Source organism: Vombatus ursinus, unplaced genomic scaffold, assembly GCF_900497805.2.
Source record: "Vombatus ursinus unplaced genomic scaffold, bare-nosed wombat genome assembly UNPS02012515.1, whole genome shotgun sequence".
NCBI lineage: Eukaryota > Metazoa > Chordata > Mammalia > Diprotodontia > Vombatidae > Vombatus > Vombatus ursinus.
The window spans coordinates 2,131-17,237 of record NW_020952293.1 but is presented as its reverse complement, the minus strand read 5'-3'; positions in this window follow the sequence as shown (position 1 = coordinate 17,237).

Sequence of the window (15,107 nt, the reverse complement as noted above, 5' to 3'; positions counted from 1 at the left end):
TGCTAGAATCATAGGGCTGGTTGTTAAATTTTCAACATGATCATTATATATCTCCCAAATCAGCAGATGCTACAAATCTCAGCTTAATTTCTTGTTTTGTTGATTGTCTAGACCTAAAGTGAAGGTTAAAATGTTAATAATGAAGATTAAACTTTAAAAGGTATCAGTATTTTTTTTCCTCAGAGAACCAGTTGTTAAAATCAGCACCCCCATGGCATCTTACCCTACCAGGGTCTGTGAGGCAATTTTTGTGACACACGTGAGGTCTTGGTGTCCTGACATTTGCTACCCAGCCTCGCCCATCCCAAGAAAGTTGAAGGTGTCTCAGTTTCCAGTTCCCATAGCTCCCAAGCTGGCCCCAGTCAGCCTGGTTCCAGCAGATACATCATGACTGAGAAAGCTACAGCTATCTGCCACCCACAACATCTGGCTCCTAGCCCTTAAAACCACAATCCCTCTCATCCTTCCTTTCCTTTTTTCCTCTAGTTCCTGCTGCTGTTAATGCTCTGAGAACGAAGCCCCAGGGGGCCCTGATCTTCAAGGGGACCATCAAGAATTAGAGGTTCAGGGAGGGGATTAACCTTCATTAAGCACCTACTATGTGCCAGGTACTGTGCTAAGTGCTTTTTCACAAATATTATCTCATTTGATCCTCACAGTAACCCTGAGAAGCAGTTGCTATTATTACTCTTTTACAGTTGAGGAAACTGAGGCAAATAGCAGTAAAGTGACTTGCCCAGGATCACACAGCTAGTAAATGTCTGAGACCAGATTTGAATTTAGGTCTTCCTGATTCCAAGCCCTGTTCTATCCACTGTACCACCAGTTGCTTGAATAGAGTATTGAAGGGAAGTCTTGTTATCCCCCAGGAAAAGAGGGGACTCTAGACTAGGCAGTGACTCACTCCAGGGAAAGGACAAAGATAGGGAGGGAAGAACTTCTTCTTAGACCCTTTTAGCCTTCTCAGTGAAATTTCCTTATTTCACCTCATCTTGCTTTTTTTAAGCTACTTTTTTTTTAAATTTAAGAAATCCTAAATCAGCTGTGGTGACACATGCCTGTAATCCCTGCTCCTGGGGACACAGAGGTTGTTGGATTACTTGAGCTCAGAGCTAAAGTCAATCACGTGTCTTCACTAAATCTGACACCAATAAGGTGAGCCTCCTGGTTGGGGAAGGTGGGGCACACCAGTCTGCCTTAGGAGGGGTAAGCCAACCCCAATATCAGCAACAAGTCTGGACCTGTAAGAGTCCCTTCCTGGGCAGGATGGAGAAGCCTGGCTGAAAGATAGACAGACAGACAGACAGACTGACGGACAGATGGACAGATGGATGGATGGATGGATGGGTGAATGAATAAATGAATGGTTAGGTAGATGAATAAATAAACAAACAAATGAATGAATAGATAGCTAGACAAATAAGTAAATGAATAAACTAATAAACAGACAAATAAATGAATGAATAAATAAATAGAGTCAGTCTCAGTGGAAGCCCAAGGCGACCTCATACTGAGCTGCAATGGTGGGACATGATGGTCAAAAAATAAACAAACCTCCCAATATATGAGAGGGTTAATGCCCAGACTGAATGAGGGGCTGGTCCAGCAATTCTCTGCCCTTCGCATACTCAGCCTAGAATGTTGTGGTTACTTCAAGGTAATGTATTTTAGGAAGAACAATGATAGATTAAGACACATTAAGGATGGTGAGAGGACTAGCAATCATGTCATATGAGGGTTCAATCAGAGGAGCTTGCATGTTGAGTTTGGAGAAGAGAAGACTTAGGCAGGACATGATTCCTGACATCAAGTATTAGAAGAGAATTTAGACCAATTCTGTTCAGCCCTTGGATGTAGTATTAGGAAGAGTGGGATAAAGTTGCATAAAAAATATTTGTTTCTCTAACAGATAAATGGAGAGACAGGCAGACAGGGAGATGTACAGGCAAGTAGAGACAGACAGATGGACAGATAGATTCTAGATAGATTCATAGATACATAGATAGACAGACAGATGGACAGACAATTAGATGGATGAACAGGCAGATGGATGAACAGATATACAGATGAGAGAGAGACAGACAGACAGCCTGAAGCTATTATATGGCAGGCACTGTTCTAAGCTTTGGGAATATTAAAAAAAAATAAGCAAGAGAGTCCCTGCTCTCAAGAAGCTTACAATCTATTGGGAGACAACATGTGAAGGGATATTGGAAAGCTGGCACCAAGGGAGGGGTGCATACACATGGTAACATGGTCTGGAGAAGGTTGGGAGATGAGGTAAAAACCTGGATCTAGACATGATAAGGCAGTAGACAGATGGATGACCAGCTACCCAAGCCCATAATGGTTCCAGGGAACAGAGTACAAGCTTTCAATAAGGTTGAAGGTTAAAGTGAAAACAAAATGATCAGGGAAGTCAGCCTTCTGCTCAGAAATTTAAAGTGATTTCCTATTGCCTGCCGAGTTAAGTTCAGACATTGAAGGTCATCCACAATATCCATCCATGATAACCTAACATGATGGAGAATTCACTACTTTTCCAGGAATCCCTCTCACTTTCTAACCTGTAGGGTAGCACCATCATCTTGGATGCTGCCACATTGCTTTTCAGCCTTTTCTCCTACTGCTATTCTCTGTGTTCTCCACTCTAGCCACAGAGGTCTGTCTATTCTGTCTCCTTCCAGACCCCGAACTCTCTGCCTAATCCCCCTCTTCAGTGTCTTTATTCCACATTACCTGCAATAAAGATGTCCTCCCTGCCCCTCCTTTTCCTGTTAAAATCCTATCCATTCTTTGAAGCCCAACTTGGATGCTCTCTCCTTCATGAAGCTTTCACCATTCCTCTTGTTAGGCAAGAACCCTCCCTGGAACCTCAGTTGGTTTGTACTGTCTCATCCCTCCCTTCTTCTCCCACTCTTGTCCCTTTCCATCATGTCATATTATGTATCAGAGTTTGTTTGTTTCTCATGCCCTGTCCACACTGTTACATCCTTTAGTTCAGGAGTCATGTCTAATAGAAATCTTCCTTTATTTTATCTCAGTCCCAGAATCCCAACCCACCTCTCACCTAGCAATGTGCTCGCCAAACAGCCCAGAACATGTGTTTGCTTGCTTTGTATTTGTGTCTCTAGTAAAGACTTCATTAGTTTTTCTTTGTAAGAAGGGAAATTTCCATGGAGGGAGGAGAGGTGGGGAGGAAGAGAGAGAGGCTAGTGATATCGAAATGACTGGTGTAAAGACAAAAGGAATCAATAAAACATTTTTTTAAAGTCAGAGGATGATTGAGTGGAGAAATGCAAATTAAAACAATTCTGAGGTACTACCTCATACCTATTAGATTGGCTAATAGGACAGAAAAGGTAAATGACAAATGTTGGAGGGAATGTGGGAAAAATGGGACTTTAATGCACTGTGGTGGAGTTGTGAACTGATTTCAACCATTCTGTAGAGCAATTTGGAACTATGCCCCAAGGGCTATAAAACCATGCATACCCTTTGACCTAGCAATACCACTGGTGGGTCTGTATCCAAAAAGAGGTTTAAAAAAAGGAAAAGAACACATATGTACAAAAATATTTATAGCAGCTCTTTTCTGGAGGCAAAGAATTAGAAACTGAGGGGATGCCATACTAAGAAATGATAAGCAGGATGCCCTCAGGAAAACCTGGAAAGACTAGCATGAGCTGATGCAGAGTGAAATGTACTGTGTGCAAAGTAACAGCAATATTGTAAGATGATTGGCTAGGAATGACTTAGCTGTTCTCAGCAATACAATGATCCAAGACAACTCTGAAGGACTTAGGATGAAAAATGCTATCCATCCCCAGAAAAAGAACTGTTCGCGTCTGGATGGAGATTGAAGCATACTTTTTTTTACCTTATTTTTCTTGAGCTTTTTTTCTTATCTATGTTTTCTTTCACAACATGACTATTATGAGTATGTTTTCCATGATTATACATGCATAACCTGTATGGAATTACTTGCCTTCTCAATGGCGGGGGGGGGGGGGGGGGAGAGAATTTGGAGCTCAAAGTTTTAAAAACGAATGTTAAAAATTGTTTTTAAATGTAACTGTGGAAAAATAAAATACTAAATAAAAGCTTAAAAATAAAGTCAGAGGATGAAACTCCCCCTCCCATTTTAAGTAGGGGCAAAACTTTAACCAGGGGAAATGAGAAAGGTGCTGTGGGTTCCAGCCTGGTACCAGGGCACCATGTACTTGGGTACTTGGTGTACTTATAGGAAATTGGAGGTCACTGAATGGTGCTGGACAGCCTCCAGCTGTCCTCGTCCAGAGCCAGATTCCAGGACCATCTACCTTCATAAGAAGGCAGCCAGAGGGCATTCTTCAAAGAGGACACATCATCTGAGTGGTACCACAGCTTTGGCCCCTGGGCCCTCAGCTCCATGAGGTTCCTCAATGTCTTCTTACTTCTAATGCTGATCACCCAGGGCACCTTCAGGAAAAGTAAGTGCCCTAAAGGGATTTACAGAGATGCCTATCCTCAGCCCTGGCCAAGAAGAGGCAGGAGGGAGGGGAGAGGGAGGTAAGGCAAGGGTAAAAAAGTATAAAGTGGTGATGGGTAGCTGTTCCCTTGGCCCCAACTTCATCTCAAAGGGGAGTTAAACTCCCCCTCCTCACTCCCTGGGTGAATGAGGATGAGGGATCGGGGTAAGGGAATCTGGCTCCTCTGGGACAGTAGATTACTCTCAATTTTCTTCATTTTATAGCAGGAGACCAAGTTAACCTCTGTCACACCCCTTTCTTCCCTATAGAGATAAAAGCCAGACCTGTGATTTTATTGGTATAGGGAACTCCCAGAGGGAGGACCAATGCAAGTCAGCTCCTTTTCTGCAACTTAGTATCAGAAAGCTGCCTAGACTACAGCCATACTGCCTTGCTGGGGTCCTAGGATCTTGCATGACAGTTGAGCCCCAGGGTGATCAGAGCTGGAGGATGTGATTTGGCTATTCTCCCTTGCTTTATCAGGGCCCAAAGCCAAAAGGTAAAGTGGAGGGAGACTTAGGAGATTTTCCTTTGAATTTAGACAAATCTTACCCAGGTGGATATGTGAATGCAGATTCAAGAAGCTATGAGGTATCCATTTCTAATCCGTGACTGCACTGAGGGTTCCTAGGGCTTGGATCAGAAATGGACCAGTGGAAAAAGCAGGTTGAGAACACTAACCCCTTCCCTCCCTATCCACTTGGTATTAATTCAATTAACTTTAATTTAGCAAATATTTGTTATAAGCCAACTGCTTCCAGAGCGCTGTCCCAGGTGCTGGGTGAGATACAAGGTATAGATAAGGCACGGTCTCCATTCTCTTCAGGAGATTAGCCACAACCCTAAATAGTTAAATGTGTTAGTTATTTTATAATAATACACGATAATATAACACAATAATACATAATGGGTATACTAGAGAGTCAAGTCAAGAAGCATATATTATGCTCTTGCTATGTGCCGGGCCCTGTAGAAAGGGGAAAAGTGCTATGTGAGGCCCCAGGAAAGGCTTCCTGAAGGAGTTGTCAGTATTGGTCTTTACAGGAGGAGGAGTAGGAATTCAGCAGCTGAATAAGATGAGGAAGGACATTCTAAGCAAAAGAAACAGCCTAAGAAAAGGCACAGAGATGGGAGAGCAGAAGATGCATTCTGTTTTGGGGAAAGGAAGGCAGATAGCAATCCACTTTGGCTGGATTGTGAAGTCAGTCACCCAATACCTGTTATGCACCAGGCACTTACAAAGGAGAGTTCTATGGAATTGTAGAATGACACTAGATCAAGGGGAAAGGAGAGCCTTAAATTCTGGGCAAACAAGCTTACGTTTCATACTATAGAGGTAATAGGGAGCTGTTGAAGATATGGGAGCCAGGAAGGGATCTACAGGATGTTATTATAGATTAGGAGCCAGGAAATCTGGAATCAAATCCCAGTCTTGCTGCTCACTGCCTGTGTAACTTTGAGCAAGTCACTTCATTTCTCAGTGCCTCACTTTCCTCATTTATAAAATGAAGAGCTTGTACAAGCTGACTGCTACGGTCACTCCTGTCTCTGATCTATGATCCCACCTGCTTTTAATTCTCCTGAAGGTCAATATTCCATCATTCTATCTTGCAGGACTGCTGCAGAAGTCAAAGAATCTGGCAGTCAGAAGCCATAGGATCCTAGTATGCATTAGCATGGCTTTCTCTCCCTCATGCACATACACACACACACACACACACACACACACACACACACATACACACACATGTACATATACACTCATTTCCCCCAAAATAATAGGTATCCTCACCTCCACCAAGACAATGGAACTGGATCATAACACATGCATATCCATTCCCACTCAATGCCTATCCATAGGAAGGAAATAGTCACTTTTTTCACAATCTTTTCCTCCAGTGAAGTGCCCCCACATCAATTTCAAATGTGTCTTCAGAGAGAGGAACTCTTGCACCAAAGACAGCCACTGTGAACATGATGAGAAATGTTGCATGCTTGGCTGTGGAAAGAAGTGCTACAATCCTTTTGAAGGTACTGACGAGAGCCCCTTCAGGTACCGCCCCAGATGGCACCCCCCCAAAGCCCTCAGCTCACAGTCTACCAGCCCCATCATGTTTCTGAGCATAGTACCACTTGGCCTTTATAGGGGGTGGCTTTGTCCAATTTTTCATCTCAGTTTGACAATTGCATTTGATCCATTTCAAAGCTTTGGGCATCACGGAAAGATCTCTGAACTGAGAAGCAAGACACCTGAATCCCTACTTCAGTTCTTTGCTGTGTGGTTTTGGGCATGTAACTCCAGCTCTCTGGGTCTCAGTCACAGAGGCTGAAGGAGTTGAGAAATGATGTACAAAAAATGAGTGGGGAAGCCATACTAGTGTCTGGGTCACCGAACACCTGGGTCCAGGTCTCTTCCTCTATGCAGGATATACAGGAAGAGTGATGGGTGATGAGGAGTAATGAAGACCCTAGGGCCTGGACCCCATCAACCATTTTCTTGATGGGGGGGATGTTTCCCTTCAGCCATATGTAAGTTGCACGTGGAGAAAGGCCCCTGTGGGATGTCCTTACTCCACTGGTGGTACAACTCTACAAGCCAGACCTGCCAGGAATTCAACTATGGTGGCTGTTTTGGAAACAACAACAACTTTCAGACTCAGGAAATTTGCTGGGCAATCTGCAAGGCTTTGGGTGAGGCCATGGAACCCTCCCAACCCTACCCCAATTCTTGGCATTGATGCTGGGGGGAGGGGTGACAGAGGCCAAGAAGGATGGGGATGTAGGGACTGATCTCAGTTCTAGCTCAGGCGTGACTCAGATACCCATACTCTCTATATCCTTGTGGAACTGGGAAGAAGGCAGCTGGGTAATCCCTTTTGTTTTCATGAGAGCACAAAACCATCCTATTGTCTTTATGTTATGGCCCTAGCCTCCCCCATCCTCACTTGTTAATTTTCACAATGAACTACAATTTAGGGCATTAAACTCCCAGATTCCCGGGATACAGGACCCTTGTTCCTTGGTGGGGGCTGGGAGGGATTCAGACTCAGGTCTGGGCTGGGCTAGGTTATTCCGTGGAAGATCATATCACCACCTATTTTCCAGATCAATGATGAGAAGCTGGGAACCGATTAGGAAGTTTTGAGAACCTTGAGCTCTTCATCCTGTCACCTCAAGATTACCCCCCAACCTATACCATCCCATTTCACCTGCCATTATTTTCCCTTGACCCTCGCTTCATCCCCACCCCAGTGAGGACTTTTTGGATTCATTCTCCTTTTCCCCACATTAAAATATTGAGCTCACCTGTCCTGGAATAGCTCTCCCAACTTTGTCCAGGTCAATCCATCAGTCAGCAAGCATTTATTTAGAACCTACAAAGTGCCAGGAACTGGTTTAAGCAATGGAGATATGTGGAGGATAGGTTTCCTGGGTGTCTGAAAACGTCCAGCCTGAAGAAGAGAAGAAATTCAGGGAAGCATAATACAGTCTTAAAACCCCTGGAGATATGTTGCTCAGTGATTGACTTGTTCAGAATGAGCCCAGAGGAAAGAAATGAGCCCAATAGGTAAAAGTTACAGGGATCTCAGTCAGCCAGTCAGCCAGCATTCAGTTTATTCATTCATTCATTCATTTGTTTGCATTTTAATTTCTTCATTCACTTATTTATTTACTTGCTTATTTGTTTGTTATTTTTATTTATTAAGCACCTACTGGCATTTCTTTCTTTCTTTATTCATTTGTTTGTTTATGTGTTCATTCCTTCATTCACTTATTTATTTGTTCACTCATTTATTTATTATTTTTATGTATTAAGCACCGATGGAATTTTATTTAGTACCTACTGTATCCCAGACATTGTGCTAAGCATTGGGTAGGGATTTTGTCTCAGAGTAAAGAAGAGCTTTCTAATAATCATGGCTGCCCAATAGTGGAACAGGCTTCTTTGGAAGGAAGTGAAGGAAGGATTCCCTCCACTGAAGGAGTCTATACAAAGGGATCAGCAAGTCAGTACATGTTTATTAAGCATCTACTCTGTGCCAATCATTGTTCTAGGCACTGAAGATTCAAAGACAAAAAAAATTAAATGAACAAATAAATAAATGAACGACTAAATGAATGAAAGCAGTCCCTATCCTCAAGGAGTTTGCACTCTACTGGGGGAGAAAGGACTCCCAACAAAATGCAGGATGTCCCAAAAGTCTTAGAGCTGTTTCAACATTTAATAGTTTGAAATGGCACTAAGACTTTTGGGACACCCTGTAGATAAAAGATAGTTTGGGAGACTAGACAAGGCTTCATGGAGGTGAATTTGAGCAGAGCCCTGAATGGAGTAAGGAATTCCCAGATTTGGAAGTAAGGATGGAGAACATTCCAGGCATGAGGAACACAGTATGTGTACAAAAAGGTACAGGGGAATGAGATATAAAATAGATGATGAGGAACAACAAATAGGCCAATTCTAGATAAAGTGGAGAGTGTGGGAGCAAAAGCAGTGAGTAAGTATCCTGAAAAGATGGGCTTGAGAACTTAACAGCCAAACAGAGGAGTTTGTGTTTTATCTTATAGTCAATAAGGAACCAATGAAACTTTGTGAATGGAGGAGTGATGTGATCAGACTCCTGCCTTAGGAATAACATGCAAAGGAGGAAAATTCTTCCATGCTTCTTACAAAGTATTATTGAATCACTTGAAAGAGATTCTGAACCAATCAAAAGAACCTGACCATCCACACAGGAAAAAACAAGTGGATGCAGAATGTCTATTGCCCAGATGATGTCCTGCAATTGGATGGGAGACCTAGAGAACTAGTCTATTACTAGGTATACTTGGGACAGATGGGACAAAAGAATGGGTTGAGCCCAGAATCAAACAGGAGGAGGATATATGGCTGCATTGCCTCCAGGAAATTGCAAAGCTCCTTTAATGTCCCTGAAACTTCTCCCAGGAACAAAGACTTTTTTTTTTGATCAATCATCTTTTGCTGTTGTGAGGCTGCAAGACTCAGTACACTGAAGTCTCTAAAAATGGAAATAAATATCGCACAGAGGGTAATGGAGAGGTGCAGGGTAGGTATGAGAACAGTCTATATCTAACAAACAAGAGTCTCTAAAGAAAAAGAAATGGGAAGAAATGAGTCATGAGGGAAATATATTTTAGAAGACAAAGGATCAAATGAGATAATAGTCATTGTAAAAAGTGCTTAGCACAGTTCCTGGCATCTGGTTTGTGCTTAATAAATACTTATTCCCTTCTGAGAGATGATGGGTACACAGCCCAGGTATCCTTGCAATATCAAGGGAAAGTAAGTATGGCCTTCAGTGCTCTGGATAGACTCCCCGAGTAAAAATTATGGGAGGACATGAGGAAGAACAACACAGGATAAGCAGGTATGGCTGGGTTGGAATCTGTATAGTTGGAAGAAGCTTTCAAATCAATGGGATCAAAAATCTGTTTGAATATTTGAGTAGGGGATGGATTGTACAGAGGAGAGACTGGAACTAGGGAAAACAAAAGCCCATTGAAATAGTGCAGGCAGAAAGGAAGGGAGTGAGGATGGAAGGAAAGAAACATTTATTTAACACCTGCTATGTGCTGCGCACTGTACTAGGTATTTAATTGCTGTCATTATGCCTGTTTTCCAGCTGAGGAAACTGAGGCAAACATAGGTGAAGTGATTTGCCCAGGGTCACTCAGCTAGAAAGTATCTAAGGCCAGATTTGAACATAGCTCATCCTGGCTCTAAGCCCGATATTCTATCCACTGCAGCACCTATTACGTTCAAAAAAATGAGGCAGCTATGAATTAAGGGGGTCGTGGAGTCCATAGAGAGAAAGGGATAGATGCTAAAGATGTCATGGAGGTATGATCCACAAGACTGAATATATGAATATGAATATGAATATCTGAATGGATATGGGGAGTGAGGAGAGAGGAGACTTAAGGATAATTCCAAGGTGGTTAGGCTCAGGGTGGGGTGGGGAATGAGGAATAATATTTGTATTTTGGAGCATGTTAAGTTTGAGATGGCTACAGGACATCAGGGCAGTTAGTGATACAGCATTGGATCTGAAGAGAAATGAGGACTGCATTTGTAGAGTGGGGAATCATCTGCTAACGGTTGCTCAGTGGTTAGAACACTGGGCTTGGAGTCAGGAGGACCTGAGTTCAAATCCAGCTTCAAACACTTATTAGCTATGTGATGCTAGGCAAGTCACTTAACCTCTGTCTACTTCAGTTTCTTCACCTTTTAAAAAGGAGACAAAAGCAGTGCCTACCTCCCAGGGTTGATGTGTGGATAGCATGGCATAATGTGTCCAAAGGGCTTTATAGACTTTAAAGTACTATGTAAACACTGATTATTGTGGCCTTCATTGCCTGACGGTCATCAGGTGTGTTAGATTTCACTCTTTTCCAAGGTTCTCTGATACATTAAGGGACTTAGGGGTGTCTCAGCTCTCTGCCATTGGCTCCAGCCCCTACCAATGGGGTGGTCCCCTGCACTCCATTTAGCCGCTAATAGATTAGTTTCTACACAGAAATATTTACTTCTAGGTGACATCATAGTGCACAGAACACTAGGTCTGGAGTCAGGAAGACTCATCTTCATGAGTTCAAATCCAGCCTCAGACACTTAGCTGTGTGACCCTGGGCAAGTCACTTAACCCTGTTTATCTCAGTTTCTTCATCTGTCAAATGAGCTGGAGAAGGAAATGGCAAACCACTCCAGTATCTTTGCGAAGAAATCCCCAAATGGGGTCACAACTGAAAAATGACTGAACAAATTTACTTCAGAAGGTATCATCCCAAACATACAAATTTACTGCTCCAATACATGGAATACACACTCCTCCTTCCCTCTTGCACCACCTCAGTCTCTGGGGAAGGGAAGGGCATTAGGTTAGGAAGGTTAGGGCATTGGGAAGGTTAACAGCTCAGTTCTCATAGAGCATAGTTCCAGTTCCATGTCCAAAACCCTCCTTAGGTTCCAATCTGAGACCCTGGCTTCTCAGGGCTTCCATGTCAGACTGATTGGTCGCACCATCCTGCTAGCAATCTTGGCTCCAAGGTTGTCATCATGGCTTGAACTCCTGGTGCAGTGGTGTTGGCCTCTGGCACCTGAAGCTGAGGAGGACAAGCAACATAGAACAGAAACAAACACTCCTTGGTCCATTTCTTGGAGCCAGGGATTAAAAAAAAACTGTGTGTAAACTAGAATCTTTACCCTGAGGACACAGCAGAAAGGAGAGAGTCAGAAAGAAAGCATGGTGGAAAATAGAGTGAATGGCTCAGTCTTGACAGTTTTAAAGATGTAGGCAGCCAATCAAAGGAGGCTACCCCTACCTATGTGCTAGGGAATGCAGTTGGCTCCACATTGGGCAAACTGTGCATGCTCAAAAGCTACCTCAATGGTATCTCCCTCAACGGTATCTGGGCATGCCCAGAGAAGCCCAAGTTACAACTACATAAATATAATTATAATAACAATTATTATTAAATGATAACTGCCCCTATGGAAGTTGATGAGATCTCCAAGAAAGAGAGTCTAAAAATAGAAAAGAAAAAAACCCTGACTTTAGGGTTAAAATGTTGGGCTAAATAAATCTGAGGTCATTTCTAACTGAGAGACTGAAAAAAATCTAGAATTCTAAGATTTTACTGGCTACTTCAGGACTAAGGGGTGTCCCAGAACTCCTTGTTTGGTTGGCCTGTAAGTATAGCCTTGTGTCTAATAGCAATAATAATAACAGCAATCTTTGTTTTTATAATACTTTAAGGCTTATGTTTTTATTACAAGAATGGAAGATAGGTAGTATAAGTATTGTCCTTACCTTATAATTGAGGAAATGGAAACTTTGAAAGACCAAGTAAATTGCCCAGGGTTAGACTGTGCATAAATATGTCATTATCAGGATTCAAACTCAGTTTTGTCGACTCCAAGCCCAGTAATCTTTCTACTACTAAAAGGAATGTACAAAAATATTTATAGCAGCTCTTTCTGTGGTGGCAAAGAATTGGAAATTGAGAGGATGACCATCAGTTGGGGAATGGCTGAACAAGTTGTCATATATGAAAGTGGAATATTATTGTGCTATAAGAAATGATGAGCAGGCAGACTTCAGAAAAGCCTGGAAAGACTTACATAAACTGATGCAGAATGAAATGAGCAGAACTAGGAGAATGTTGTACACAGTAACAGCCACATTGTGTGAAGACCAACTTTGATAGACTTTGCCCTTCTCAGCAATGCAAGGATCTAAGATATCTCCAAAAGTCTCATGATGGAAAATGCTATCCACATCCAAAGAAAGAACTATGGAGTTTGAATGCAGATTGAAGCATACTATTTGCTCTTTTTTTCTTCTGTTTTGTTTTGTTTCTTCTCTCTTGTGGTTCTTCGTATTGGTTCTAATTCTTCCTTACAACATGACTAATGTGAAAATATGTTTAATAGGAATGTACATGTAGAGCCTATATCAGATTGCACGCCATGTTGGGGAGGGAGGTAGAGAGGGAGGAAGAGAAAATTTAAAACTCAAAAGCTTATGCAAGTGAATGTTTTAAACTAAAAAAAAATTAATTAATTTTAAAAATAAATAAAAGGAAGGGTTCTTTCTTTCTCCCGTAAGTATTGAAAAGATAGATGCTGAGACAAAGGACAATGGAGGCAAGATAGGCATCTGTTCTCTGGGGTGGGGACAGCCAGCAACCCCAGTCCACAAGAGCAAGGCCAGCAGGAAGAAACAAAACAAATCAGGGAAAGGCTGTTTTCATCACACCACAGTCCCCAGTCAGTCCTCTTCTTGTGACTAGTGTCTTCACTTTGATCCCTGAAGGAGGTCTAGGTCCACACTGGGGGACCACTAAGATCTCCAGCAGAGAATCCTTCTTATGTCCAAGGAGAGGAGAAATTCAGAATGTCAGGTATAGGAAAGAGTACCAGCAAAGACATGGAAGTGGGAGGGCACTGGGCATATTTCTTGAATAGTTTAACTGCAACACAAGGTATAATAAAGGGTCATATTGGTCAATAAGGAAGGTAGATTGGAATTAGTTTAGTACCAGTTAACCACTTGCACTGTTAATTTGTGTATTATTGAGAATGCAATGGGAAGAAGTGATGGGGACTGTGTCCTAGGAGTAGGGGAGAGAGGAATTTTAAATTGTGATGCTTTGCCATTGCCCTATATTTGACTATGGGCTCAAAGCTGTAAAAAGGAACTATGGGCTCATTTTTACACCTTTCCAGAGACAGAGAGAATGCTTTTGTTGGGGTTCCCCTAGACAATGAGTTAGAGGTAGTTAAGGCTATTGCAACTGGGCTGGTCCTGAGACAGGGCTTCTGCCATCTTCCTCTGCTAAGCTTGAGAGGGAAGACACTTCCACAAGGCAGGAGCAGAAGAAGTGGTTGGAGAGAGTCATGGCCAAGATGAGGAATGGTCTGACCCAAATAAAAGTCAGCAGGGGGAGAGTAAGAATGATAGCCCTATTTTCTTGTTCCACGTCAGCAGAATGACCATATCACATCCCTAGATACTATGGGGTAACCCTTGGAGTTCATAGAATCCCAGATTCTCAAAATTGGAAGGGATCTCAGAGTCTCCTCATCCAACCCATAGGTGACCAAGAATCCCTCATGAGAAATTACCATCAAGCTGTCAACTGCCTTCCAGTTAGGGTGGCTACTCCCAAAGCAGCCCCTTCCACTTCAGGATAACTCTAGTTGTAAGTTCTCCTTACATTGAGGGGCAGTTGCTTCTTTGCATCTTCCTCTCATTTCCCTTCTGTCTTCTGACATACAGAACAAGCCTAATTGCTCTTCTACAGGACCTTAAATACTTGAGGACAGTGATCACATTCCCCCTTAAATCTTGTCTTGTTCAGGCTAAGTGTCCCCACTTCTTCCTTCAACCGATCCTTGTATGGCAGAATCTCTAGTCCCCTCATCATCCCAATATCTCTTTTCTGGACATGCTCTGATACGTCAATGTCATTCATGAAATGTGGCATCCAGTATAAATACAATACTCAATATGTGGCCTGGCCAGGGCAGAGTAAAGCAGAACCATCCATCATCTATCTGGCCCTGGATAATATGCATCCTAACATTGTATTATCCTTTTTCACCTCCATGTCATACTTTGACTCACATGTATCTTTTGGTGTTGTTGTTCAGTTATGTCCAACTCTTCGTAACCCCATTTGAGATTTCCTTGGCAGAGATACTGAAGTGGTTTGTCATTTCCTTCTCTAGCTCATTTTACAGATTAGGAAACTGAGGAAACCAGGGTTAAGTGACTTGCCCAATGTCACACAGCTAGTAAGTGTCTGAGGCTAGATTTGAACTCTAGATTTGAGATCAGTCTTCCTAACTCCAGGCCCAGAGCTCTGTGCACCCTGGCACCACCTAGCTGCCCCCTAACAGAGTAGGTGCTTAACAAAGTTTGCTAACTCTATTTGGTTCCATCAGTCAACCAGTACCCAGTTACCCTGACCGATTTTGGAAATAGGCTGAATTTGCATACTGTTGCTGAGTTTAGTCAGTCTCAGGAGTTCTTAACCTGGTGTCTGTGAATTGGTGTTAAAAATGTCTTG